Source organism: Tasmannia lanceolata, unplaced genomic scaffold (assembly GCF_043159265.1).
Source record: "Tasmannia lanceolata isolate RefF3 unplaced genomic scaffold, GAP_Taslan_0.1 ptg000044l, whole genome shotgun sequence".
In the NCBI taxonomy this organism is placed as follows: domain Eukaryota; kingdom Viridiplantae; phylum Streptophyta; class Magnoliopsida; order Canellales; family Winteraceae; genus Tasmannia; species Tasmannia lanceolata.
The window spans coordinates 9,917,469-9,944,890 of NW_027518721.1; positions in this window are offsets into that span (position 1 = coordinate 9,917,469).

The following is a 27,422-nucleotide window of genomic DNA, read 5'->3' on the forward strand; positions in this document are numbered from 1 at the left end:
AAATTTAACTCTTAATTCATTGAAATTAGTTTCATTTCGAAGGAATCGAAGTGTAGTTTAAAACGAAAGAAACGGAGATGAAAAACTCTAAGTATTTTGAGAGTTATGATGGAAATAGTTAGACTCGGGCTTTGGTTTAGCAATTTACTGACCTACCTCCGATTGATTGACCATAACTCACCTAATTTAACTCGTAATTCACTGAAATTTGTTTCATTTCGAAGGAATCGAAGTGTAGTTTAAAACGAAAGAAACGGAGATGAAAAACTCCAAGTATTTTGAGAGTTATGATGGAAATAGTTAGACTCGCGCTTTAGTTTAGCAATTTACTGACCTCCCTCCGATTGATTGACCATAACTCTCTCAATTTAACTCTTAACTCATTGAAATTAGTTTCATTTCGAAGGAATCGAAGTGTAGTTTAAAACGAAAGAAACGGAGATGAAAAACTCCAAGTATTTTGAGAGTTATGATGGAAATAGTTAGACTCGCGCTTTGGTTTAGCAATTTACTGACCTACCTCCGATTGATTGACCATAACTCTCTCAATTTAACTCTTAATTCATTAAAATTAGTTTCATTTCGAAGGAATCGAAGTGTAGTTTAAAACGAAAGAAACGGAGATGAAAAACTCCAAGTATTTTGAGAGTTATGATGGAAATAGTTAGACTCGCGCTTTGGTTTAGCAATTTACTGACGTACCTACGATTGATTGACCATAACTCTCTCAATTTAACTCTTAAGTCATTGAAATTAGTTTCATTTCGAAGGAATCGAAGTGTAGTTTAAAACGAAAGAAACGGAGATGAAAAACTCCAAGTATTTTGAGAGTTATGATGGAAATAGTTAGACTCGGGCTTTGGTTTAGCAATTTACTGACCTACCTCCGATTGATTGACCATAACTCACTCAATTTAACTCTTAATTCATTGAAATTAGTTTCATTTCGAAGGAATCGAAGTGTGGTTTAAAACGAAAGAAATGGAGATGAAAAACTCCAACTATTTTGAGAGTTATGATGGAAATAGTTAGACTCGCGCTTTAGTTTAGCAATTTACTGACGTACCTACGATTGATTGACAATAACTCTCTCAATTTAACTCTTAATTCATTGAAATTAGTTCAATTTCGAAGGAATCGAAGTGTAGTTTAAAACGAAAGAAACGGAGATGAAAAACTCCAAGTATTTTGAGAGTTATGATGGAAATAGTTAGACTCGCGCTTTGGTTTAGCAATTTACTGACGTACCTACGATTGATTGACCATAACTCTCTCAATTTAACTCTTAATTCATTGAAATTAGTTTCATTTCGAAGGAATCGAAGTGTAGTTTAAAACGAAAGAAACGGAGATGAAAAACTCCAAGTATTTTGATAGTTATGATGGAAATAGTTAGACTCGCGCTTTGGTTTAGCAATTTACTGACCTACCTCCGATTGATTGACCATAACTCTCTCAATTTAACTCTTAAGTCATTGAAATTAGTTTCATTTCGAAGGAATCGAAGTGTAGTTTAAAACGAAAGAAACGGAGATGAAAAACTCCAAGTATTTTGAGAGTTATGATGGAAATAGTTAGACTCGCGCTTTAGTTTAGCAATTTACTGACCTCCCTCCGATTGATTGACCATAACTCACTCAATTTAACTCGTAATTCATTGAAATTAGTTTCATTTCGAAGGAATCGAAGTGTAGTTTAAAACGAAAGAAACGGAGATGAAAAACTCCAAGTATTTTGAGAGTTATGATGCAAATAGTTAGACTCGGGCTTTGGTTTAGCAATTTACTGACCTACCTCCGATTGATTGACCATAACTCTCTAAATTTAACTCTTAATTCATTGAAATTAGTTTCATTTCGAAGGAATCGAAGTGTAGTTTAAAACGAAAGAAACGGAGATGAAAAACTCTAAGTATTTTGAGAGTTATGATGGAAATAATTAGACTCGGGCTTTGGTTTAGCAATTTACTGACCTACCTCCGATTGATTGACCATAACTCACCTAATTTAACTCGTAATTCACTGAAATTTGTTTCATTTCGAAGGAATCGAAGTGTAGTTTAAAACGAAAGAAACGGAGATGAAAAACTCCAAGTATTTTGAGAGTTATGATGGAAATAGTTAGACTCGCGCTTTAGTTTAGCAATTTACTGACCTCCCTCCGATTGATTGACCATAACTCTCTCAATTTAACTCTTAACTCATTGAAATTAGTTTCATTTCGAAGGAATCGAAGTGTAGTTTAAAACGAAAGAAACGGAGATGAAAAACTCCAAGTATTTTGAGAGTTATGATGGAAATAGTTAGACTCGCGCTTTGGTTTAGCAATTTACTGACCTACCTCCGATTGATTGACCATAACTCTCTCAATTTAACTCTTAATTCATTAAAATTAGTTTCATTTCGAAGGAATCGAAGTGTAGTTTAAAACGAAAGAAACGGAGATGAAAAACTCCAAGTATTTTGAGAGTTATGATGGAAATAGTTAGACTCGCGCTTTGGTTTAGCAATTTACTGACGTACCTACGATTAATTGACCATAACTCTCTCAATTTAACTCTTAATTCATTGAAATTAGTTTAATTTCGAAGGAATCGAAGTGTAGTTTAAAACGAAAGAAACGGAGATGAAAAACTCCAAGTATTTTGAGAGTTATGATGGAAATAGTTAGACTCGCGCTTTGGTTTAGCAATTTACTGACGTACCTACGATTGATTGACCATAACTCTCTCAATTTAACTCTTAATTCATTGAAATTAGTTTCATTTCGAAGGAATCGAAGTGTAGTTTAAAACGAAAGAAACGGAGATGAAAAACTCCAAGTATTTTGATAGTTATGATGGAAATAGTTAGACTCGCGCTTTGGTTTAGCAATTTACTGACCTACCTCCGATTGATTGACCATAACTCTCTCAATTTAACTCTTAAGTCATTGAAATTAGTTTCATTTCGAAGGAATCGAAGTGTAGTTTAAAACGAAAGAAACGGAGATGAAAAACTCCAAGTATTTTGAGAGTTATGATGGAAATAGTTAGACTCGCGCTTTGGTTTAGCAATTTACTGACCTACCTCCGATTGATTGACCATAACTCTCTCAATTTAACTCGTAATTCATTTAAATTAGTTTCATTTCGAAGGAATCAAAGTGTAATTTAAAACGAAAGAAACGGAGATGAAAAACTCCAAGTATTTTGAGAGTTATGATGGAAATAGTTAGACTCGCGCTTTGGTTTAGCAATTTACTGACCTCCCTCCGATTGATTGACCATAAATCACTCAATTTAACTCGTAATTCATTGAAATTAGTTTCATTTCGAAGGAATCGAAGTGTAGTTTAAAACGAAAGAAACGGAGATGAAAAACTCCAAGTATTTTGAGAGTTATGATGGAAATAGTTAGACTCGGGCTTTGGTTTAGCAATTTACTGACCTACCTCCGATTGATTGACCATAACTCACTCAATTTAACTCTTAATTCATTGAAATTAGTTTCATTTCGAAGGAATCGAAGTGTGGTTTAAAACGAAAGAAATGGAGATGAAAAACTCCAACTATTTTGAGAGTTATGATGGAAATAGTTAGACTCGCGCTTTGGTTTAGCAATTTACTGACCTACCTCCGATTGATTGACCATAACTCTCTAAATTTAACTCTTAATTCATTGAAATTAGTTTCATTTCGAAGGAATCGAAGTGTAGTTTAAAACGAAAGAAACGGAGATGAAAAACTCTAAGTATTTTGAGAGTTATGATGGAAATAGTTAGACTCGGGCTTTGGTTTAGCAATTTACTGACCTACCTCCGATTGATTGACCATAACTCACTCAATTTAACTCGTAATTCACTGAAATTTGTTTCATTTCGAAGGAATCGAAGTGTAGTTTAAAACGAAAGAAACGGAGATGAAAAACTCCAAGTATTTTGAGAGTTATGATGGAAATAGTTAGACTCGCGCTTTAGTTTAGCAATTTACTGACCTCCCTCCGATTGATTGACCATAACTCACTCAATTTAACTCGTAATTCATTGAAATTAGTTTCATTTCGAAGGAATCGAAGTGTAGTTTAAAACGAAAGAAACGGAGATGAAAAACTCCAAGTATTTTGAGAGTTATGATGGAAATAGTTAGACTCGGGCTTTGGTTTAGCAATTTACTGACCTACCTCCGATTGATTGACCATAACTCACTCAATTTAACTCTTAATTCATTGAAATTAGTTTCATTTCGAAGGAATCGAAGTGTGGTTTAAAACGAAAGAAATGGAGATGAAAAACTCCAACTATTTTGAGAGTTATGATAGAAATAGTTAGACTCGCGCTTTGGTTTAGCAATTTACTGACCTACCTCCGCTTGATTGACCATAACTCTCTCAATTTAACTCTTAACTCTTTGAAATTAGTTTCATTTCGAAGGAATCGAAGTGTAGTTTAAAACGAAAGAAACGGAGATGAAAAACTCCAAGTATTTTGAGAGTTATGATGGAAATAGTTAGACTCGCGCTTTGGTTTAGCAATTTACTGACCTACCTCCGATTGATTGACCATAACTCTCCCAATTTAACTCTTAACTCATTGAAATTAGTTTCATTTCGAAGGAATCGAAGTGTAGTTTAAAACGAAAGAAACGGAGATGAAAAACTCCAAGTATTTTGAGAGTTATGATGGAAATAGTTAGACTCGCGCTTTGGTTTAGCAATTTACTGACCTACCTCCGATTGATTGACCATAACTCTCCCAATTTAACTCTTAACTCATTGAAATTAGTTTCATTTCGAAGGAATCGAAGTGTAGTTTAAAACGAAAGAAACGGAGATGAAAAACTCCAAGTATTTTGAGAGTTATGATGGAAATAGTTAGACTCGCGCTTTGGTTTAGCAATTTACTGACCTACCTCCGATTGATTGACCATAACTCTCTAAATTTAACTCTTAATTCATTGAAATTAGTTTCATTTCGAAGGAATCGAAGTGTAGTTTAAAACGAAAGAAACGGAGATGAAAAACTCTAAGTATTTTGAGAGTTATGATGGAAATAGTTAGACTCGGGCTTTGGTTTAGCAATTTACTGACCTACCTCCGATTGATTGACCATAACTCACTCAATTTAACTCGTAATTCACTGAAATTTGTTTCATTTCGAAGGAATCGAAGTGTAGTTTAAAACGAAAGAAACGGAGATGAAAAACTCCAAGTATTTTGAGAGTTATTATGGAAATAGTTAGACTCGCGCTTTGGTTTAGCAATTTACTGACCTACCTCCGATTGATTGACCATAACTCTCTCAATTTAACTCTTAATTCATTAAAATTAGTTTCATTTCGAAGGAATCGAAGTGTAGTTTAAAACGAAAGAAACGGAGATGAAAAACTCCAAGTATTTTGAGAGTTATGATGGAAATAGTTAGACTCGCGCTTTGGTTTAGCAATTTACTGACGTACCTACGATTGATTGACCATAACTCTCTCAATTTAACTCTTAATTCATTGAAATTAGTTTAATTTCGAAGGAATCGAAGTGTAGTTTAAAACGAAAGAAACGGAGATGAAAAACTCCAAGTATTTTGAGAGTTATGATGGAAATAGTTAGACTCGCGCTTTGGTTTAGCAATTTACTGACGTACCTACGATTGATTGACCATAACTCTCTCAATTTAACTCTTAATTCATTGAAATTAGTTTCATTTCGAAGGAATCGAAGTGTAGTTTAAAACGAAAGAAACGGAGATGAAAAACTCCAAGTATTTTGATAGTTATGATGGAAATAGTTAGACTCGCGCTTTGGTTTAGCAATTTACTGACCTACCTCCGATTGATTGACCATAACTCTCTCAATTTAACTCTTAAGTCATTGAAATTAGTTTCATTTCGAAGGAATCGAAGTGTAGTTTAAAACGAAAGAAACGGAGATGAAAAACTCCAAGTATTTTGAGAGTTATGATGGAAATAGTTAGACTCGCGCTTTAGTTTAGCAATTTACTGACCTCCCTCCGATTGATTGACCATAACTCACTCAATTTAACTCGTAATTCGTTGAAATTAGTTTCATTTCGAAGGAATCGAAGTGTAGTTTAAAACGAAAGAAACGGAGATGAAAAACTCCAAGTATTTTGAGAGTTATGATGGAAATAGTTAGACTCGGGCTTTGGTTTAGCAATTTACTGACCTACCTCCGATTGATTGACCATAACTCACTCAATTTAACTCTTAATTCATTGAAATTAGTTTCATTTCGAAGGAATCGAAGTGTGGTTTAAAACGAAAGAAATGGAGATGAAAAACTCCAACTATTTTGAGAGTTATGATAGAAATAGTTAGACTCGCGCTTTGGTTTAGCAATTTACTGACCTACCTCCGCTTGATTGACCATAACTCTCTCAATTTAACTCTTAACTCTTTGAAATTAGTTTCATTTCGAAGGAATCGAAGTGTAGTTTAAAACGAAAGAAACGGAGATGAAAAACTCCAAGTATTTTGAGAGTTATGATGGAAATAGTTAGACTCGCGCTTTGGTTTAGCAATTTACTGACCTACCTCCGATTGATTGACCATAACTCTCCCAATTTAACTCTTAACTCATTGAAATTAGTTTCATTTCGAAGGAATCGAAGTGTAGTTTAAAACGAAAGAAACGGAGATGAAAAACTCCAAGTATTTTGAGAGTTATGATGGAAATAGTTAGACTCGCGCTTTGGTTTAGCAATTTACTGACCTACCTCCGATTGATTGACCATAACTCTCTAAATTTAACTCTTAATTCATTGAAATTAGTTTCATTTCGAAGGAATCGAAGTGTAGTTTAAAACGAAAGAAACGGAGATGAAAAACTCTAAGTATTTTGAGAGTTATGATGGAAATAGTTAGACTCGGGCTTTGGTTTAGCAATTTACTGACCTACCTCCGATTGATTGACCATAACTCACTCAATTTAACTCGTAATTCACTGAAATTTGTTTCATTTCGAAGGAATCGAAGTGTAGTTTAAAACGAAAGAAACGGAGATGAAAAACTCCAAGTATTTTGAGAGTTATGATGGAAATAGTTAGACTCGCGCTTTAGTTTAGCAATTTACTGACCTCCCTCCGATTGATTGACCATAACTCACTCAATTTAACTCGTAATTCATTGAAATTAGTTTCATTTCGAAGGAATCGAAGTGTAGTTTAAAACGAAAGAAACGGAGATGAAAAACTCCAAGTATTTTGAGAGTTATGATGGAAATAGTTAGACTCGGGCTTTGGTTTAGCAATTTACTGACCTACCTCCGATTGATTGACCATAACTCACTCAATTTAACTCTTAATTCATTGAAATTAGTTTCATTTCGAAGGAATCGAAGTGTGGTTTAAAACGAAAGAAATGGAGATGAAAAACTCCAACTATTTTGAGAGTTATGATAGAAATAGTTAGACTCGCGCTTTGGTTTAGCAATTTACTGACCTACCTCCGCTTGATTGACCATAACTCTCTCAATTTAACTCTTAACTCTTTGAAATTAGTTTCATTTCGAAGGAATCGAAGTGTAGTTTAAAACGAAAGAAACGGAGATGAAAAACTCCAAGTATTTTGAGAGTTATGATGGAAATAGTTAGACTCGCGCTTTGGTTTAGCAATTTACTGACCTACCTCCGATTGATTGACCATAACTCTCCCAATTTAACTCTTAACTCATTGAAATTAGTTTCATTTCGAAGGAATCGAAGTGTAGTTTAAAACGAAAGAAACGGAGATGAAAAACTCCAAGTATTTTGAGAGTTATGATGGAAATAGTTAGACTCGCGCTTTGGTTTAGCAATTTACTGACCTACCTCCGATTGATTGACCATAACTCTCCCAATTTAACTCTTAACTCATTGAAATTAGTTTCATTTCGAAGGAATCGAAGTGTAGTTTAAAACGAAAGAAACGGAGATGAAAAACTCCAAGTATTTTGAGAGTTATGATGGAAATAGTTAGACTCGCGCTTTGGTTTAGCAATTTACTGACCTACCTCCGATTGATTGACCATAACTCTCTAAATTTAACTCTTAATTCATTGAAATTAGTTTCATTTCGAAGGAATCGAAGTGTAGTTTAAAACGAAAGAAACGGAGATGAAAAACTCTAAGTATTTTGAGAGTTATGATGGAAATAGTTAGACTCGGGCTTTGGTTTAGCAATTTACTGACCTACCTCCGATTGATTGACCATAACTCACTCAATTTAACTCGTAATTCACTGAAATTTGTTTCATTTCGAAGGAATCGAAGTGTAGTTTAAAACGAAAGAAACGGAGATGAAAAACTCCAAGTATTTTGAGAGTTATGATGGAAATAGTTAGACTCGGGCTTTGGTTTAGCAATTTACTGACCTACCTCCGATTGATTGACCATAACTCACTCAATTTAACTCGTAATTCACTGAAATTTGTTTCATTTCGAAGGAATCGAAGTGTAGTTTAAAACAAAAGAAACGGAGATGAAAAACTCCAAGTATTTTGAGAGTTATGATGGAAATAGTTAGACTCGCGCTTTAGTTTAGCAATTTACTGACCTCCCTCCGATTGATTGACCATAACTCACTCAATTTAACTCGTAATTCATTGAAATTAGTTTCATTTCGAAGGAATCGAAGTGTAGTTTAAAACGAAAGAAACGGAGATGAAAAACTCCAAGTATTTTGAGAGTTATGATGGAAATAGTTAGACTCGGGCTTTGGTTTAGCAATTTACTGACCTACCTCCGATTGATTGACCATAACTCACTCAATTTAACTCTTAATTCATTGAAATTAGTTTCATTTCGAAGGAATTGAAGTGTGGTTTAAAACGAAAGAAATGGAGATGAAAAACTCCAACTATTTTGAGAGTTATGATAGAAATAGTTAGACTCGCGCTTTGGTTTAGCAATTTACTGACCTACCTCCGCTTGATTGACCATAACTCTCTCAATTTAACTCTTAACTCTTTGAAATTAGTTTCATTTCGAAGGAATCGAAGTGTAGTTTAAAACGAAAGAAACGGAGATGAAAAACTCCAAGTATTTTGAGAGTTATGATGGAAATAGTTAGACTCGCGCTTTGGTTTAGCAATTTACTGACCTACCTCCGATTGATTGACCATAACTCTCCCAATTTAACTCTTAACTCATTGAAATTAGTTTCATTTCGAAGGAATCGAAGTGTAGTTTAAAACGAAAGAAACGGAGATGAAAAACTCCAAGTATTTTGAGAGTTATGATGGAAATAGTTAGACTCACGCTTTAGTTTAGCAATTTACTAACCTCCTTCCGATTGATTGACTATAACTCACTCAATTTAACTCGTAATTCGTTGAAATTAGTTTCATTTCGAAGGAATCGAAGTGTAGTTTAAAACGAAAGAAACGGAGATGAAAAACTCCAAGTATTTTGAGAGTTATGATGGAAATAGTTAGACTCGCGCTTTGGTTTAGCAATTTACTGACCTACCTCCGATTGATTGACCATAACTCTCCCAATTTAACTCTTAACTCATTGAAATTAGTTTCATTTCGAAGGAATCGAAGTGTAGTTTAAAACGAAAGAAACGGAGATGAAAAACTCCAAGTATTTTGAGAGTTATGATGGAAATAGTTAGACTCGCGCTTTGGTTTAGCAATTTACTGACCTACCTCCGATTGATTGACCATAACTCTCCCAATTTAACTCTTAACTCATTGAAATTAGTTTCATTTCGAAGGAATCGAAGTGTAGTTTAAAACGAAAGAAACGGAGATGAAAAACTCCAAGTATTTTGAGAGTTATGATGGAAATAGTTAGACTCACGCTTTAGTTTAGCAATTTACTAACCTCCTTCCGATTGATTGACTATAACTCACTCAATTTAACTCGTAATTCGTTGAAATTAGTTTCATTTCGAAGGAATCGAAGTGTAGTTTAAAACGAAAGAAACGGAGATGAAAAACTCCAAGTATTTTGAGAATTATGATGGAAATAGTTAGACTCGCGCTTTGGTTTAGCAATTTACTGACGTACCTACGATTGATTGACCATAACTCTCTCAATTTAACTCTTAATTCATTGAAATTAGTTTAATTTCGAAGGAATCGAAGTGTAGTTTAAAACGAAAGAAACGGAGATGAAAAACTCCAAGTATTTTGAGAGTTATGATGGAAATAGTTAGACTCGCGCTTTGGTTTAGCAATTTACTGACGTACCTACGATTGATTGACCATAACTCTCTCAATTTAACTCTTAATTCATTGAAATTAGTTTCATTTCGAAGGAATCGAAGTGTAGTTTAAAACGAAAGAAACGGAGATGAAAAACTCCAAGTATTTTGATAGTTATGATGGAAATAGTTAGACTCGCGCTTTGGTTTAGCAATTTACTGACCTACCTCCGATTGATTGACCATAACTCTCTCAATTTAACTCTTAAGTCATTGAAATTAGTTTCATTTCGAAGGAATCGAAGTGTAGTTTAAAACGAAAGAAACGGAGATGAAAAACTCCAAGTATTTTGAGAGTTATGATGGAAATAGTTAGACTCGCGCTTTAGTTTAGCAATTTACTGACCTCCCTCCGATTGATTGACCATAACTCACTCAATTTAACTCGTAATTCATTGAAATTAGTTTCATTTCGAAGGAATCGAAGTGTAGTTTAAAACGAAAGAAACGGAGATGAAAAACTCCAAGTATTTTGAGAGTTATGATGGAAATAGTTAGACTCGGGCTTTGGTTTAGCAATTTACTGACCTACCTCCGATTGATTGACCATAACTCACTCAATTTAACTCTTAATTCATTGAAATTAGTTTCATTTCGAAGGAATCGAAGTGTGGTTTAAAACGAAAGAAATGGAGATGAAAAACTCCAACTATTTTGAGAGTTATGATAGAAATAGTTAGACTCGCGCTTTGGTTTAGCAATTTACTGACCTACCTCCGCTTGATTGACCATAACTCTCTCAATTTAACTCTTAATTCATTGAAATTAGTTTCATTTCGAAGGAATCGAAGTGTAGTTTAAAACGAAAGAAACGGAGATGAAAAACTCCAAGTATTTTGATAGTTATGATGGAAATAGTTAGACTCGCGCTTTGGTTTAGCAATTTACTGACCTACCTCCGATTGATTGACCATAACTCTCTCAATTTAACTCTTAAGTCATTGAAATTAGTTTCATTTCGAAGGAATCGAAGTGTAGTTTAAAACGAAAGAAACGGAGATGAAAAACTCCAAGTATTTTGAGAGTTATGATGGAAATAGTTAGACTCGCGCTTTAGTTTAGCAATTTACTGACCTCCCTCCGATTGATTGACCATAACTCACTCAATTTAACTCGTAATTCATTGAAATTAGTTTCATTTCGAAGGAATCGAAGTATAGTTTAAAACGAAAGAAACGGAGATGAAAAACTCCAAGTATTTTGAGAGTTATGATGGAAATAGTTAGACTCGGGCTTTGGTTTAGCAATTTACTGACCTACCTCCGATTGATTGACCATAACTCACTCAATTTAACTCTTAATTCATTGAAATTAGTTTCATTTCGAAGGAATCGAAGTGTGGTTTAAAACGAAAGAAATGGAGATGAAAAACTCCAACTATTTTGAGAGTTATGATAGAAATAGTTAGACTCGCGCTTTGGTTTAGCAATTTACTGACCTACCTCCGCTTGATTGACCATAACTCTCTCAATTTAACTCTTAACTCTTTGAAATTAGTTTCATTTCGAAGGAATCGAAGTGTAGTTTAAAACGAAAGAAACGGAGATGAAAAACTCCAAGTATTTTGAGAGTTATGATGGAAATAGTTAGACTCGCGCTTTGGTTTAGCAATTTACTGACCTACCTCCGATTGATTGACCATAACTCTCCAAATTTAACTCTTAACTCATTGAAATTAGTTTCATTTCGAAGGAATCGAAGTGTAGTTTAAAACGAAAGAAACGGAGATGAAAAACTCCAAGTATTTTGAGAGTTATGATGGAAATAGTTAGACTCGCGCTTTGGTTTAGCAATTTACTGACCTACCTCCGATTGATTGACCATAACTCTCCCAATTTAACTCTTAACTCATTGAAATTAGTTTCATTTCGAAGGAATCGAAGTGTAGTTTAAATCGAAAGAAACGGAGATGAAAAACTCCAAGTATTTTGAGAGTTATGATGGAAATAGTTAGACTCGCGCTTTGGTTTAGCAATTTACTGACCTACCTCCGATTGATTGACCATAACTCTCCCAATTTAACTCTTAACTCATTGAAATTAGTTTCATTTCGAAGGAATCGAAGTGTTGTTTAAAACGAAAGAAACGGAGATGAAAAACTCCAAGTATTTTGAGAGTTATGATGGAAATAGTTAGACTCGCGCTTTGGTTTAGCAATTTACTGACCTACCTCCGATTGATTGACCATAACTCTCTAAATTTAACTCTTAATTCATTGAAATTAGTTTCATTTCGAAGGAATCGAAGTGTAGTTTAAAACGAAAGAAACGGAGATGAAAAACTCTAAGTATTTTGAGAGTTATGATGGAAATAGTTAGACTCGGGCTTTGGTTTAGCAATTTACTGACCTACCTCCGATTGATTGACCATAACTCACTCAATTTAACTCGTAATTCACTGAAATTTGTTTCATTTCGAAGGAATCGAAGTGTAGTTTAAAACGAAAGAAACGGAGATGAAAAACTCCAAGTATTTTGAGAGTTATGATGGAAATAGTTAGACTCGGGCTTTGGTTTAGCAATTTACTGACCTACCTCCGATTGATTGACCATAACTCACTCAATTTAACTCGTAATTCACTGAAATTTGTTTCATTTCGAAGGAATCGAAGTGTAGTTTAAAACGAAAGAAACGGAGATGAAAAACTCCAAGTATTTTGAGAGTTATGATGGAAATAGTTAGACTCGCGCTTTAGTTTAGCAATTTACTGACCTCCCTCCGATTGATTGACCATAACTCACTCAATTTAACTCGTAATTCATTGAAATTAGTTTCATTTCGAAGGAATCGAAGTGTAGTTTAAAACGAAAGAAACGGAGATGAAAAACTCCAAGTATTTTGAGAGTTATGATGGAAATAGTTAGACTCGGGCTTTGGTTTAGCAATTTACTGACCTACCTCCGATTGATTGACCATAACTCACTCAATTTAACTCTTAATTCATTGAAATTAGTTTCATTTCGAAGGAATCGAAGTGTGGTTTAAAACGAAAGAAATGGAGATGAAAAACTCCAACTATTTTGAGAGTTATGATAGAAATAGTTAGACTCGCGCTTTGGTTTAGCAATTTACTGACCTACCTCCGCTTGATTGACCATAACTCTCTCAATTTAACTCTTAACTCTTTGAAATTAGTTTCATTTCGAAGGAATCGAAGTGTAGTTTAAAACGAAAGAAACGGAGATGAAAAACTCCAAGTATTTTGAGAGTTATGATGGAAATAGTTAGACTCGCGCTTTGGTTTAGCAATTTACTGACCTACCTCCGATTGATTGACCATAACTCTCCCAATTTAACTCTTAACTCATTGAAATTAGTTTCATTTCGAAGGAATTGAAGTGTAGTTTAAAACGAAAGAAACGGAGATGAAAAACTCCAAGTATTTTGAGAGTTATGATGGAAATAGTTAGACTCACGCTTTAGTTTAGCAATTTACTAACCTCCTTCCGATTGATTGACTATAACTCACTCAATTTAACTCGTAATTCGTTGAAATTAGTTTCATTTCGAAGGAATCGAAGTGTAGTTTAAAATGAAAGAAACAGAGATGAAAAACTCCAAGTATTTTGAGAGTTATGATGGAAATAGTTAGACTCGCGCTTTGGTTTAGCAATTTACTGACGTACCTACGATTGATTGACCATAACTCTCTCAATTTAACTCTTAATTCATTGAAATTAGTTTAATTTCGAAGGAATCGAAGTGTAGTTTAAAACGAAAGAAACGGAGATGAAAAACTCCAAGTATTTTGAGAGTTATGATGGAAATAGTTAGACTCGCGCTTTGGTTTAGCAATTTACTGACGTACCTACGATTGATTGACCATAACTCTCTCAATTTAACTCTTAATTCATTGAAATTAGTTTCATTTCGAAGGAATCGAAGTGTAGTTTAAAACGAAAGAAACGGAGATGAAAAACTCCAAGTATTTTGATAGTTATGATGGAAATAGTTAGACTCGCGCTTTGGTTTAGCAATTTACTGACCTACCTCCGATTGATTGACCATAACTCTCTCAATTTAACTCTTAAGTCATTGAAATTAGTTTCATTTCGAAGGAATCGAAGTGTAGTTTAAAACGAAAGAAACGGAGATGAAAAACTCCAAGTATTTTGAGAGTTATGATGGAAATAGTTAGACTCGCGCTTTAGTTTAGCAATTTACTGACCTCCCTCCGATTGATTGACCATAACTCACTCAATTTAACTCGTAATTCATTGAAATTAGTTTCATTTCGAAGGAATCGAAGTGTAGTTTAAAACGAAAGAAACGGAGATGAAAAACTCCAAGTATTTTGAGAGTTATGATGGAAATAGTTAGACTCGGGCTTTGGTTTAGCAATTTACTGACCTACCTCCGATTGATTGACCATAACTCACTCAATTTAACTCTTAATTCATTGAAATTAGTTTCATTTCGAAGGAATCGAAGTGTGGTTTAAAACGAAAGAAATGGAGATGAAAAACTCCAACTATTTTGAGAGTTATGATAGAAATAGTTAGACTCGCGCTTTGGTTTAGCAATTTACTGACCTACCTCCGCTTGATTGACCATAACTCTCTCAATTTAACTCTTAATTCATTGAAATTAGTTTCATTTCGAAGGAATCGAAGTGTAGTTTAAAACGAAAGAAACGGAGATGAAAAACTCCAAGTATTTTGATAGTTATGATGGAAATAGTTAGACTCGCGCTTTGGTTTAGCAATTTACTGACCTACCTCCGATTGATTGACCATAACTCTCTCAATTTAACTCTTAAGTCATTGAAATTAGTTTCATTTCGAAGGAATCGAAGTGTAGTTTAAAACGAAAGAAACGGAGATGAAAAACTCCAAGTATTTTGAGAGTTATGATGGAAATAGTTAGACTCGGGCTTTGGTTTAGCAATTTACTGACCTACCTCCGATTGATTGACCATAACTCACTCAATTTAACTCGTAATTCACTGAAATTTGTTTCATTTCGAAGGAATCGAAGTGTAGTTTAAAACGAAAGAAACGGAGATGAAAAACTCCAAGTATTTTGAGAGTTATGATGGAAATAGTTAGACTCGGGCTTTGGTTTAGCAATTTACTGACCTACCTCCGATTGATTGACCATAACTCACTCAATTTAACTCGTAATTCACTGAAATTTGTTTCATTTCGAAGGAATCGAAGTGTAGTTTAAAACGAAAGAAACGGAGATGAAAAACTCCAAGTATTTTGAGAGTTATGATGGAAATAGTTAGACTCGCGCTTTAGTTTAGCAATTTACTGACCTCCCTCCGATTGATTGACCATAACTCACTCAATTTAACTCGTAATTCATTGAAATTAGTTTCATTTCGAAGGAATCGAAGTGTAGTTTAAAACGAAAGAAACGGAGATGAAAAACTCCAAGTATTTTGAGAGTTATGATGGAAATAGTTAGACTCGCGCTTTAGTTTAGCAATTTACTGACCTCCCTCCGATTGATTGACCATAACTCACTCAATTTAACTCGTAATTCATTGAAATTAGTTTCATTTCGAAGGAATCGAAGTGTAGTTTAAAACGAAAGAAACGGAGATGAAAAACTCCAAGTATTTTGAGAGTTATGATGGAAATAGTTAGACTCGGGCTTTGGTTTAGCAATTTACTGACCTACCTCCGATTGATTGACCATAACTCACTCAATTTAACTCTTAATTCATTGAAATTAGTTTCATTTCGAAGGAATCGAAGTGTGGTTTAAAACGAAAGAAATGGAGATGAAAAACTCCAACTATTTTGAGAGTTATGATAGAAATAGTTAGACTCGCGCTTTGGTTTAGCAATTTACTGACCTACCTCCGCTTGATTGACCATAACTCTCTCAATTTAACTCTTAAGTCATTGAAATTAGTTTCATTTCGAAGGAATCGAAGTGTAGTTTAAAACGAAAGAAACGGAGATGAAAAACTCCAAGTATTTTGAGAGTTATGATGGAAATAGTTAGACTCGGGCTTTGGTTTAGCAATTTACTGACCTACCTCCGATTGATTGACCATAACTCACTCAATTTAACTCGTAATTCACTGAAATTTGTTTCATTTCGAAGGAATCGAAGTGTAGTTTAAAACGAAAGAAACGGAGATGAAAAACTCCAAGTATTTTGAGAGTTATGATGGAAATAGTTAGACTCGGGCTTTGGTTTAGCAATTTACTGACCTACCTCCGATTGATTGACCATAACTCACTCAATTTAACTCGTAATTCACTGAAATTTGTTTCATTTCGAAGGAATCGAAGTGTAGTTTAAAACGAAAGAAACGGAGATGAAAAACTCCAAGTATTTTGAGAGTTATGATGGAAATAGTTAGACTCGCGCTTTAGTTTAGCAATTTACTGACCTCCCTCCGATTGATTGACCATAACTCACTCAATTTAACTCGTAATTCATTGAAATTAGTTTCATTTCGAAGGAATCGAAGTGTAGTTTAAAACGAAAGAAACGGAGATGAAAAACTCCAAGTATTTTGAGAGTTATGATGGAAATAGTTAGACTCGGGCTTTGGTTTAGCAATTTACTGACCTACCTCCGATTGATTGACCATAACTCACTCAATTTAACTCTTAATTCATTGAAATTAGTTTCATTTCGAAGGAATCGAAGTGTGGTTTAAAACGAAAGAAATGGAGATGAAAAACTCCAACTATTTTGAGAGTTATGATAGAAATAGTTAGACTCGCGCTTTGGTTTAGCAATTTACTGACCTACCTCCGCTTGATTGACCATAACTCTCTCAATTTAACTCTTAACTCTTTGAAATTAGTTTCATTTCGAAGGAATCGAAGTGTAGTTTAAAACGAAAGAAACGGAGATGAAAAACTCCAAGTATTTTGAGAGTTATGATGGAAATAGTTAGACTCGCGCTTTGGTTTAGCAATTTACTGACCTACCTCCGATTGATTGACCATAACTCTCCCAATTTAACTCTTAACTCATTGAAATTAGTTTCATTTCGAAGGAATCGAAGTGTAGTTTAAAACGAAAGAAACGGAGATGAAAAACTCCAAGTATTTTGAGAGTTATGATGGAAATAGTTAGACTCACGCTTTAGTTTAGCAATTTACTAACCTCCTTCCGATTGATTGACTATAACTCACTCAATTTAACTCGTAATTCGTTGAAATTAGTTTCATTTCGAAGGAATCGAAGTGTAGTTTAAAATGAAAGAAACAGAGATGAAAAACTCCAAGTATTTTGAGAGTTATGATGGAAATAGTTAGACTCGCGCTTTGGTTTAGCAATTTACTGACGTACCTACGATTGATTGACCATAACTCTCTCAATTTAACTCTTAATTCATTGAAATTAGTTTAATTTCGAAGGAATCGAAGTGTAGTTTAAAACGAAAGAAACGGAGATGAAAAACTCCAAGTATTTTGAGAGTTATGATGGAAATAGTTAGACTCGCGCTTTGGTTTAGCAATTTACTGACGTACCTACGATTGATTGACCATAACTCTCTCAATTTAACTCTTAATTCATTGAAATTAGTTTCATTTCGAAGGAATCGAAGTGTAGTTTAAAACGAAAGAAACGGAGATGAAAAACTCCAAGTATTTTGATAGTTATGATGGAAATAGTTAGACTCGCGCTTTGGTTTAGCAATTTACTGACCTACCTCCGATTGATTGACCATAACTCTCTCAATTTAACTCTTAAGTCATTGAAATTAGTTTCATTTCGAAGGAATCGAAGTGTAGTTTAAAACGAAAGAAACGGAGATGAAAAACTCCAAGTATTTTGAGAGTTATGATGGAAATAGTTAGACTCGCGCTTTAGTTTAGCAATTTACTGACCTCCCTCCGATTGATTGACCATAACTCACTCAATTTAACTCGTAATTCATTGAAATTAGTTTCATTTCGAAGGAATCGAAGTGTAGTTTAAAACGAAAGAAACGGAGATGAAAAACTCCAAGTATTTTGAGAGTTATGATGGAAATAGTTAGACTCGGGCTTTGGTTTAGCAATTTACTGACCTACCTCCGATTGATTGACCATAACTCACTCAATTTAACTCTTAATTCATTGAAATTAGTTTCATTTCGAAGGAATCGAAGTGTGGTTTAAAACGAAAGAAATGGAGATGAAAAACTCCAACTATTTTGAGAGTTATGATAGAAATAGTTAGACTCGCGCTTTGGTTTAGCAATTTACTGACCTACCTCCGCTTGATTGACCATAACTCTCTCAATTTAACTCTTAATTCATTGAAATTAGTTTCATTTCGAAGGAATCGAAGTGTAGTTTAAAACGAAAGAAACGGAGATGAAAAACTCCAAGTATTTTGATAGTTATGATGGAAATAGTTAGACTCGCGCTTTGGTTTAGCAATTTACTGACCTACCTCCGATTGATTGACCATAACTCTCTCAATTTAACTCTTAAGTCATTGAAATTAGTTTCATTTCGAAGGAATCGAAGTGTAGTTTAAAACGAAAGAAACGGAGATGAAAAACTCCAAGTATTTTGAGAGTTATGATGGAAATAGTTAGACTCGCGCTTTAGTTTAGCAATTTACTGACCTCCCTCCGATTGATTGACCATAACTCACTCAATTTAACTCGTAATTCATTGAAATTAGTTTCATTTCGAAGGAATCGAAGTGTAGTTTAAAACGAAAGAAACGGAGATGAAAAACTCCAAGTATTTTGAGAGTTATGATGGAAATAGTTAGACTCGGGCTTTGGTTTAGCAATTTACTGACCTACCTACGATTGATTGACCATAACTCACTCAATTTAACTCTTAATTCATTGAAATTAGTTTCATTTCGAAGGAATCGAAGTGTGGTTTAAAACGAAAGAAATGGAGATGAAAAACTCCAACTATTTTGAGAGTTATGATAGAAATAGTTAGACTCGCGCTTTGGTTTAGCAATTTACTGACCTACCTCCGCTTGATTGACCATAACTCTCTCAATTTAACTCTTAACTCTTTGAAATTAGTTTCATTTCGAAGGAATCGAAGTGTAGTTTAAAACGAAAGAAACGGAGATGAAAAACTCCAAGTATTTTGAGAGTTATGATGGAAATAGTTAGACTCGCGCTTTGGTTTAGCAATTTACTGACCTACCTCCGATTGATTGACCATAACTCTCCCAATTTAACTCTTAACTCATTGAAATTAGTTTCATTTCGAAGGAATCGAAGTGTAGTTTAAAACGAAAGAAACGGAGATGAAAAACTCCAAGTATTTTGAGAGTTATGATGGAAATAGTTAGACTCGCGCTTTGGTTTAGCAATTTACTGACCTACCTCCGATTGATTGACCATAACTCTCTAAATTTAACTCTTAATTCATTGAAATTAGTTTCATTTCGAAGGAATCGAAGTGTAGTTTAAAACGAAAGAAACGGAGATGAAAAACTCTAAGTATTTTGAGAGTTATGATGGAAATAGTTAGACTCGGGCTTTGGTTTAGCAATTTACTGACCTACCTCCGATTGATTGACCATAACTCACTCAATTTAACTCGTAATTCACTGAAATTTGTTTCATTTCGAAGGAATCGAAGTGTAGTTTAAAACGAAAGAAACGGAGATGAAAAACTCCAAGTATTTTGAGAGTTATGATGGAAATAGTTAGACTCGCGCTTTAGTTTAGCAATTTACTAACCTCCTTCCGATTGATTGACTATAACTCACTCAATTTAACTCGTAATTCGTTGAAATTAGTTTCATTTCGAAGGAATCGAAGTGTAGTTTAAAATGAAAGAAACAGAGATGAAAAACTCCAAGTATTTTGAGAGTTATGATGGAAATAGTTAGACTCGCGCTTTGGTTTAGCAATTTACTGACGTACCTACGATTGATTGACCATAACTCTCTCAATTTAACTCTTAATTCATTGAAATTAGTTTCATTTCGAAGGAATCGAAGTGTAGTTTAAAACGAAAGAAACGGAGATGAAAAACTCCAAGTATTTTGAGAGTTATGATGGAAATAGTTAGACTCGCGCTTTGGTTTAGCAATTTACTGACGTACCTACGATTGATTGACCATAACTCTCTCAATTTAACTCTTAATTCATTGAAATTAGTTTCATTTCGAAGGAATCGAAGTGTAGTTTAAAACGAAAGAAACGGAGATGAAAAACTCCAAGTATTTTGATAGTTATGATGGAAATAGTTAGACTCGCGCTTTGGTTTAGCAATTTACTGACCTACCTCCGATTGATTGACCATAACTCTCTCAATTTAACTCTTAAGTCATTGAAATTAGTTTCATTTCGAAGGAATCGAAGTGTAGTTTAAAACGAAAGAAACGGAGATGAAAAACTCCAAGTATTTTGAGAGTTATGATGGAAATAGTTAGACTCGCGCTTTAGTTTAGCAATTTACTGACCTCCCTCCGATTGATTGACCATAACTCACTCAATTTAACTCGTAATTCATTGAAATTAGTTTCATTTCGAAGGAATCGAAGTGTAGTTTAAAACGAAAGAAACGGAGATGAAAAACTCCAAGTATTTTGAGAGTTATGATGGAAATAGTTAGACTCGGGCTTTGGTTTAGCAATTTACTGACCTACCTCCGATTGATTGACCATAACTCACTCAATTTAACTCTTAATTCATTGAAATTAGTTTCATTTCGAAGGAATCGAAGTGTAGTTTAAAACGAAAGAAACGGAGATGAAAAACTCCAAGTATTTTGAGAGTTATGATGGAAATAGTTAGACTCGCGCTTTGGTTTAGCAATTTACTGACCTACCTCCGATTGATTGACAATAACTCTCTCAATTTAACTCGTAATTCATTTAAATTAGTTTCATTTCGAAGGAATCGAAGTGTAGTTTAAAACGAAAGAAACGGAGATGAAAAACTCCAAGTATTTTGAGAGTTATGATGGAAATAGTTAGACTCGCGCTTCGGTTTAGCAATTTACTGACCTACCTTTGATTGATTGACCGTAACTCTCTCTAAATTTAACTTGTAATTCATTTAAATTAGTTTTATTTCGAAGGAATCGAAGTGTAGTTTAAAACCAAAGAAACGGAGATGAAAAACTCCAAGTATTTTGAGAGTTATGATGGAAATAGTTAGACTCGCGCTTTAGTTTAGCAATTTACTGACCTCCCTCCGATTGATTGACCATAACTCACTCAATTTAACTCGTAATTCATTGAAATTAGTTTCATTTCGAAGGAATCGAAGTGTAGTTTAAAACGAAAGAAACGGAGATGAAAAACTCCAAGTATTTTGAGAGTTATGATGGAAATAGTTAGACTCGCGCTTTGGTTTATCAATTTACTGACCTACCTCCGATTGATTGACCATAACTCTCTCAATTTAACTCTTAATTCATTGAAATTAGTTTCATTTCGAAGGAATCGAAGTGTAGTTTAAAACGAAAGAAACGGAGATTAAAAACTCCAAGTATTTTGAGAGTTATGATGGAAATAGTTAGACTCGCGCTTTGGTTTAGCAATTTACTGACCTACCTTCGATTGATTGACCATAACTCTCTCAATTTAACTCTTAATTCATTGAAATTAGTTTCATTTCGAAGGAATCAAAGTGTAGTTTAAAACGAAAGAAACGGAGATGAAAAATTCCAAGTATTTTGAGAGTTATGATAGAAATAGTTAGACTCGCGCTTTGGTTTAGCAATTTACTGACCTACCTCCGATTGATTGACCATAACTCTCTAAATTTAACTCATAATTCATTGAAATTAGTTTCATTTCGAAGGAATCGAAGTGTAGTTTAAAACGAAAGAAACGGAGATGAAAAACTCCAAGTATTTTGAGAGTTATGATGCAAATAGTTAGACTCACGCTTTGGTTTTGCAATTTACTGACCTACCTCCGCTTGATTGACCATAACTCTCTCAATTTAACTCTTAACTCTTTGAAATTAGTTTCATTTCGAAGGAATCGAAGTGTAGTTTAAAACGAAAGAAACGGAGATGAAAAACTCCAAGTATTTTGAGAGTTATGATGGAAATAGTTAGACTCGCGCTTTGGTTTAGCATTTACTGACCTACCTCCGATTGATTGACCATAACTCTCTCAATTTAACTCTTAACTCTTTGAAATTAGTTTTATTTCGAAGGAATCGAAGTGTAGTTTAAAACGAAAGAAACGGAGATGAAAAATTCCAAGTATTTTGAGAGTTATGATAGAAATAGTTAGACTCGCGCTTTGGTTTAGCAATTTACTGACCTACCTCCGATTGATTGACCATAACTCTCACGATTTAACTCTTAATTCATTGAAATTAGTTTCATTTCGAAGGAATCGAAGTGTAGTTTAGGACGAAAGAAACGGAGATGAAAAACTCCAAGTATTTTGAGAGTTATGATGGAAATAGTTAGACTCGCGCTTTGGTTTAGCAATTTACTGACCTACCTCCGATTGATTGACCATAACTCTCTCAATTTAACTCGTAATTCATTGAAATTAGTTTCATTTCGAAGGAATCAAAGTGTAGTTTAAAACGAAAGAAACGGAGATGAAAAATTCCAAGTATTTTGAGAGTTATGATGGAAATAGTTAGACTCGCGCTTTAGTTTAGCAATTTACTGACCTCCCTCCGATTGATTGACCATAACTCACTCAATTTAACTCGTAATTCATTGAAATTAGTTTCATTTCGAAGGAATCGAAGTGTAGTTTAAAACGAAAGAAACGGAGATGAAAAACTCCAAGTATTTTGAGAGTTATGATGGAAATAGTTAGACTCGGGCTTTGGTTTAGCAATTTACTGACCTACCTCCGATTGATTGACCATAACTCACTCAATTTAACTCTTAATTCATTGAAATTAGTTTCATTTCGAAGGAATCGAAGTGTGGTTTAAAACGAAAGAAATGGAGATGAAAAACTCCAACTATTTTGAGAGTTATGATAGAAATAGTTAGACTCGCGCTTTGGTTTAGCAATTTACTGACCTACCTCCGCTTGATTGACCATAACTCTCTCAATTTAACTCTTAATTCATTGAAATTAGTTTCTGTGGTACCCTGATCCCGCGAGAGGGGTGTGGGGCGCGAGCCGCCGCTCTCTCTCTCTTGGTCTCTCGTATCCACGCGATTGGCGTGTGCATTTTATTATTGATTTGAATTAATCTTTCCTGTGAACTTGGGATCACTAAGGCAATCCGAATTCCACACGAAAGAGACTGACAGAGTCGCCACCTAGATGTGGGATCTAGGACCCGTAATTAACCAGAAATCTAGACTCGCTACCTGGTTACGAGAATGGAAGGTATGGGGAGTTATCCACCACATGCACCATTCTTGCCCGATAATCGGTCTTCGATTCCAAAAGCTAACTCTTTTAAATTTATTTTAAATGGCTCATTCAACTCTATGTTAATGTGCGAACTAAGTGACATGCATCCTATGATCTAATTCCAATGTGAATCCTAAATGTGTATCTTGATTTATTAATTTGTCTGGATTCAATCTAAGTGAAAGTTCTCCTAAAATTCTAATTTCATGGAAAGTCCTAAGTGATTTGATTAAGCATTTACAAGAAAATTAATATACAAAACACCACAATTTGTTTGTGGTGCCGACTCGCGGGTGGTATGCCATCAGACATCCAAGCTGCCTACGTACCCAAGCCTCACTGGGATCAGAGTCGACGTAGTTCGGTGCACCTAAGCTAAGTTACATATGCCTAACTCAACTAAGACACCGACCTAGACGGGATTGACTGTTTCAACAGTTTTAGGAGAAGTTATTTAATTCAAGTTGAAGATTTTATTATCTTAGGATTTCATCTAAGATGCTATATGATTCTCATCTAAATGCAAATGGTCCCTTAGGCTAATGCAGGTTTGCCTTACATCCTAGTTTACTAGGCTTGTCCTAGGGAAAGATTGGGTGACTAGTGTAACTAGACCTATGGCACGGTTGCTATACATAGCAAGCGTCCGTGATGAGGCCGGACTCCTAACTCTAGGACTCCCTAAAACTTAGGACACGACACGACACCGGTGTTCCTAAATTGGGCTCTAAGGGTCCTTACGACGGAAACCGTGATCCAACGGTTCTGAAAGACACAAGACAAATCGATTTAAATTCTCGAGGTTAGTGAAAAAAGGGATGGAAGAGATGATGAAATAGTGTGAGGGAATGAGAAAGATAGAGAAAGGTGCGACTGAACTTGGGAGTGCCAAATTGCCTACGTACCCCGCGATGGGGATCAAGCCACACGTAGTTCCGCTGGGGAGGTTGCTTGGATTTTGGAAAACAGGATTGGTATTTGGATCAGGAATCGGGTTTGTATTTGAGCATTGGACTTGAGATTCAGAAACATTGATTTAGCAATGGGATTTTGGAATTGGGAATTTGCATCAAAGAATTGAGCATACAGGAATCATCAAGGGTTTGAATTTTGGGAATTCAAAATGGGCGGGCTTATGAGATTCGGCCAAATGGATTCAAACATGCGACTCAGATTGTGTTGGGATATGACTTGGTTAGGCAAAAGGGAGGAAGTTCTATTAGGTGTAAAAGGGCATTAGTAGAATAGGGGAATGACTCGGTTGTGACATGGAAGGCCGCAACTTGGTCGAATGCGACTCGGTTGCATTGGGATGGGTTGATTAAGGAATTGGATTGAGTCAACTAAGGGGAGAGTCCAATTAGTTAAAGAGGTTGAGCATACTCGACTAGAGAGTTGGGTCAACTCGACTAGGGAGGTTGGCTAGAGTTGACTCAGTTGAGCTGGGTTGGGATCCCACTTGGTTGGATTGTATTGGGGCGATTTGACTTAAGCTGCAGGTGGCCTGGCTGGGTTAGATTTAATGTAACCAAATTTATGGATAAATGGTGTGCCTCAGTGAGTGGACAAAGGTATGGCTTGGGTTGATGTGTGGCTATGGTTATAGGGTTTAAGGCTTATGGGTATGGGGTTTAGTGAGTCGGGTCTAAGTTAGGAGCAAACCCGAGACTAGCCATGGTCTAACCAGGAGGAAGCAGGGTACAAACCAGGGTGCGGACCAGGGTGCACCAGGGTGCGAACCAGCAGGGAACCAGGGTGCGAACCAGCAGGGGAACCAGGGTGCAACCAGCATCGAACCTGGGTGCAACCAGCAGCGAACCTGGGTGCAACCAGGGTCTAACCAGAGGCTAACCAGGGGGAACCAGGGTGTGAACCAGGGTGCGAACCAGCACGGAACCAGGGTGCGAACCAGCAGGGGAACCTGGGTGCAACCAGCAGCGAACCTGGGTGCAACCAGGGTCTAACCAGAGGCTAACCAGGGGGAACCAGGGTGTGAACCAGGGTGCGAACCAGAGTACAACCAGGGGCTGGCCAGGGTGCGAACCAGGGTGCGAATTAGTAGGGAACCAGGGTGCGAACCAGCAGGGGAACCAGGGTGCGAACCAGCAGGGAACCAGGGTGCAACCAGCATCGAACCTGGGTGCAACCAGCAACGAACCTGGGTGCAACCAGGGTCTAACCAGAGGCTAACCAGGGGGAACCAGGGTGTGAACCATTAGGGAAAAATAAAAATGAAGATAAGATGGGTTAAGAGAAGAGGGAAACATGTATAACTTCAAAGTCTACCATCAAGAAGAATATGATTAAGGATTGATCCTAGATGCTTCCTAACATGGTTTTTCTTTTAAAGTAAAAGATATGCATGAAAGCAGACCCTACATAGAATTGAAATAAATGCCTACCTCTTTGAAAATCCACTTTGTGTTTGATTTTTCTTTGATGTTAATTCCTTGAAGATGATTCCTTGCTTGATAATGACTGCTTTTGATATATATCACCCAACGTATAAAATCACCCGATCCGGCAAGGATGGCCGAACCCTTGAAGAGATGAGGGAGAGGGATGAATTTTCTAAGAGAGGGGTTCCTTTTTCTTCTTTTTTTGGATGGTGGGATGAGAGGGTATTTATAGGAGAATGGGATAGGAGGTTAGGTGAGGTTAGGTGGTTTTGGATGGTTAGGATGAGAGGATGAGGTTAGGTAAGGTTAGGTGGGGTTAGGTAAGGTTAGGTGAGGTTAGGTGAGGTTTGGATGGTTAGGATGAGAGGAGAGGTTAGGTGAGGTTAGGTGAGGTTTGGATGGTTAGGATGAGAGGAGAGGTTAGGTGGTTTTGGATGGTTAGACCCAGGTCAAGATCTGCCATTGATCTAACGATTTACGGAAATCGGGTCTCGGAATGGAATCAGGGTCCGGGCTATGAAGTGACCCTAGCTTATTTTGTCCCGATTGATGATCCGTAAAGTCAGATCAAGATATTAATGACCTAAAACATATAAATCAATGATAGAGGGGGTTCTCACATGGATTTAACACACTAATTTATTTGTTGATTAAAACAAAACAAAATGGGGTGTCTACAGATGCCCCTCTTTGGTAGAGATGACGTAGTCATTGAATACCAAAGTTAAAAATGACAGAACCATTTTGCGTAGCTTTAATCGACAAAGGACTCTCTAGACACAACGCACCTTACCATAATGCAAAACCTTAGATGAAACCCTAGAACTTGAATAATAAAAAAAACTCGATGCGGCGCCGTTCACAAACGGGCAATTAGAGAATGAGATATCATTTTCGAATGGATTCTGAAGGGAAAGGACAAAGATCGCTCTCAAACAGTTTTTAGAAGGAGATGAGACGCCGCTCACAAGCGGGTTCAACGAGGATAAGAAGCATTCCCAAATGGACTTGGATAATGAGGCACCGTTCACAAACGGCCTCAAGGAGGATAGAAAACCATTCACAGATGGACTCGAGAAATGAGGCACCGTTCACAAACGGGCTCAAGGAGAAGACAAGACCATTCACAAATGGACTCGAGAAATGAGGCACCGTTCACAAACGGGCTCAAGGAGAAGACAAGACCATTCACAAATGGACTCGAGAAATGAGGCACCGTTCACAAACGGGCTCAAGGAGGACGATACCATTCACAAATGGATTCGAGAAAAGAGGCACCATTCACAAACGGACTCAAGGATAAGACAAGACCATTCACAAATGGACTCGAGAAATGGGGCACCATTCACAAACGGGCTCAAGGAGAAGACGAGACCATTCACAAATGGACTCGAGAAATGAGGCACCGTTCACAAACGGGCTCAAGGAGAATACGAGACCATTCACAAATGGATTCGAGAAATGAGGCACCGTTCACAAACGGGTTCAAGGAGAAGACGAGACCATTCACAAATGGACTCGAGAAATGAGGCACCTTTCACAAGAGGGCTCAAAGAGGACATGAGACCATTCACAAATGGACTCAGAAAATGAGA